The sequence below is a fragment of the Telopea speciosissima genome, chromosome 4, assembly GCF_018873765.1.
Source record: "Telopea speciosissima isolate NSW1024214 ecotype Mountain lineage chromosome 4, Tspe_v1, whole genome shotgun sequence".
Taxonomy (NCBI): Eukaryota; Viridiplantae; Streptophyta; class Magnoliopsida; order Proteales; family Proteaceae; genus Telopea; species Telopea speciosissima.
The window spans coordinates 50141789-50145397 of record NC_057919.1 but is presented as its reverse complement, the minus strand read 5'-3'; positions in this window follow the sequence as shown (position 1 = coordinate 50145397).

The following is a 3609-nucleotide window of genomic DNA, read 5'->3' as shown; positions in this document are numbered from 1 at the left end:
TTGACAGTAGGCCGGAGATAAAGTGAAGCGAAAGTTCGGATTTTAGGGGCCTTAATGCAATTATCAGAAGTTACTTTCTTGTACCCGAAAGATTCTATTTGGAGGGCTCTGGACAGTCCAATTTCAACTTGAGATATCTTGGGCTCCCGAGCTCCAAATTGGACGAAATTTGGGTCTATTTTGGGTGATTTTTTGCAAGGAACACAATGGTGAGGCCTATATAAGCACCCCATGCTCCACGTTTTCTGAAAGACAGAATGGGTATTTTATTTATTCTTCAAGGAATCCTAGTCATCACCCTTACTCTCTCTCTCCTCCAACTTCTCAAGGGCACTTCTGGAATTCTACTTGGGACAGATTTATTTTGAAAGATATTCTCTCACCTATGGAAAGTTGAAAAGTCAAAGATGCTTTGATTTTATTGCTTGGAGAAGATATCTACAAAGAAAAGGAAGCACTTGTTAGAATTGGAAGTTTACTTTTCTAGAAATAGAAGATCTATGTAAATAGTCTTCTCTTCTTCTTCTTTCTATTTTTTTCTTTTTTCTTAGGATTCAAGGCATTGTAAAAGAGGAAGGAGAAGATAATATTCTCTTTTCTTAGGAAATATTTCTCCTACACTTCCCTCTTCTCTCTTCTCCTCTCTTCCCCCTATAAATACCCCTTGCCCTTTAGGTTGTAACAAGTTAGTTTTTTAGTTCAATTTTTAGTTAGTTTCTAGTTCAATTGTAATTCAATTTTGGAAGTTTATTTTTCTAGAAATAGAAGGTCTATGTAAATAGTCTTCTCTTCTTCTTCTTTCTATTTTTTTCTTTTTTCTTAGGATTCAAGGCATTGTAAAAGCGGAAGGAGAAGATAATATTTTCTTTTCTTAGGAAATATTTCTCCTACACTTCCCTCTTCTCTCTTCTCCTCTCTTTCCCCTATAAATACCCCTTGCCCTTTAGGTTGTAACAAGTTAGTTTTTTAGTTCAATTTTTAGTTAGTTTCTAGTTCAATTGTAATTCAATTTTTAGTGTAATTTTTGGTTCATTTACTTAGTGAAAATTTCTCTTCTTTTCCTATTTTTGGCTTTAGTTCTTAGTTTGATTTCATAAGATTAGTTCTTTCAAGTTCTTAATTTTACGTTCATAAGATTGGTTAATGGTTGTAATAGGATTAGTTTATGCTTTAATGTCTTCAATATGGTTGTAATAGTTTCAGTTTTAAGCTTCTTAGTCTAAGCTCCTATGTTGATGACAAGACTTGGAGATTTAGAAGAGGAGGCCATGGAAAGTTCATGCAAGTATTCATTCAAGCTTCTTCAATTAATCCGGTTCAAGCACATCTAGGTTTGCATTCTCTAACTCTCAATGTCATTCTCCCTCTCCTCTATCTCATTCTTCTCCCTCTATTTCTTTTATTTTTCTTATCTGGTTATTTTGTTTATGTGGATATGGATGTGTGGCTGCATTTTTTATTACTTCCAACTTGCGTTAGTATAGGATTTTATTTTTAATTACTCCCAATTTGCGTTAGTTTGATAGGTTAGATGTTCATGTGTTAGGACGACAACTTAATCCCGTAGATGCGTAATTTGTTAGATGCTTGTGAGTTAGGATCCGTTAGTTTAATCTTCATTAATTTAGCGCTTAAATTAATTTGGTTCACTTTGCATTACTTTTAAGTTAGTTAAATAGAGTGACGTATATCTCCTCGTGTTTGACCCGTAGCTACGATTGACCCGTACGCTTGCGGTAATTTTTAAACTCAAACAAGTTTTTGGCGCCGTTGCCGGGGAGATTATTGACCACTTTATTTTTTTGACTTTTAAGTAATTCGAAGTGCTTTAGGTTCTTCTCTTTCTCCTCTTCCTTAAAAAAATAATAATAATAAAAAAAAAAAATTGTTTGAAAACCTCTTCTTGTTTCTCTTCTGTTTCAAATAGTGTGCGCCCAATCTAAAGTCCTTCATATGCCCAAACCCAGCCAATCTTGGTGCCCCTTGATTCGTTGGGTAGTTTGAATTGACATATGACTTATCTTTGGAGGTGACCACTCTTGATAACAAGAAAGCGACATAGTGAGAGCGTTGAAAACATAAACATATAGTAGTCCTCCACCCTACATCAGAATCCATTTGGAGTCGCCCGTAGGTGGCTCGTGAAGACTATACGGGTTCCCTTACTGTCAACCTATATGGCAACCTTACAGATTTGGAACCATTGTTTCGATTTTTAAGGGATAGATGCACTATCTACCTTGGGGTCCCTCTTTTTTTTAGTATATTTTTTTTCTAGTATTTTATTTTTCTTTAAACTTTTTTTTATGGAGACCTCAATTTGGGATAGGTGGTTAATTTAGAATAATGGGAGATACACTTCCAAATATGACTTTGGGGGAAAGATGAAACTATGCTAAGGCAACCATGATTTTGGAGGAAATATTTAAACAGGTTAGTGAAGCCAAAAGTAATGAGATAGAGAACAATTTTGCACCACCCCAGTACAATTTTGCTCCCCAACCCAACTATAGGCTTTCGGGAAATTTTGATTGGTCACATCCCTAGACAATCCATGTTATGGAAGGATGCTCTAATCTTTATGGGGGTAGCTATGGTAATGAGAATGTGAGTCCTCAATTTCAATACAATTCTTTTGGCACTTACAATTAGGGGTGGAGTGATCATCCCTATTTCTCGTGGGATCAATGGAATAACCAAGCTGGACCACCCAACTTCCAATATCATAGTCAGTTTGGTCCTCCAATGCCCAACCCTCCATTGAATCTCAATGGGCCACCTCTCCTTGAACCATACCACCAACCCCCTGAATTTCAGAACATGGATGAGGAGGCTAGACTGAGTGAGCTTGAGAGGAACATAGCCCTTCTCACAACAAACCACAGTACCATGGAGAAGCAACTCTCTCAACTGATCACCATGTTACAGGAGGAGAAAATGGGTACATTACCTAGTCAGCCTGAACTTAGTCTATGTTACCAGATTCTTGTTCAGAATGAACCACCCCATCCGCAATTTAATGATATTGAAAGTCCACCACCCCAATTTGAGGATAATGAGAGTCACTCCCAATAAGATGCTTTTCATGATGATTTATTTGTTGAGATTGAGTCTCCTAAAGATATTAGTGAAGCGAGGTTTGATGAGCTACCTGGGGAAGTCCACCTTTTGCCTGAAATTTCTAATTTTAGTGAGCCTAGTGAATTTATTGATTTAGAATCAGATTTTCATGATAACATAGAAACCCAGGAAATTCGATATCCCCCTCTCTCTTTGGAAAACTTAGATAATTGTCATTTTGAGGATTCCATTATCTCACATGTTGATTTGTCCAAAACTCCTAGGTTTAATGATTTTATTGAGGAGGACAATGTTAGTCATAATGCCTTTCAAGCATATTTCCATGATCTTTATTTAGCAAACCAAGTTCTGCAAAGAGCGGATAGTTTTATTGCTAGGATTGATTTGAGTAAACCTCCCATTTTTTATGATTATTTTGATGAGGTTATTCGTAATCCTTTTTATGCTTATTGTGATCCATTCTTGGTTGGTTTTTGCGATAATGACATGTGTTCTACATTGCAAATAGGAGAGAAGGAACGGATTTTT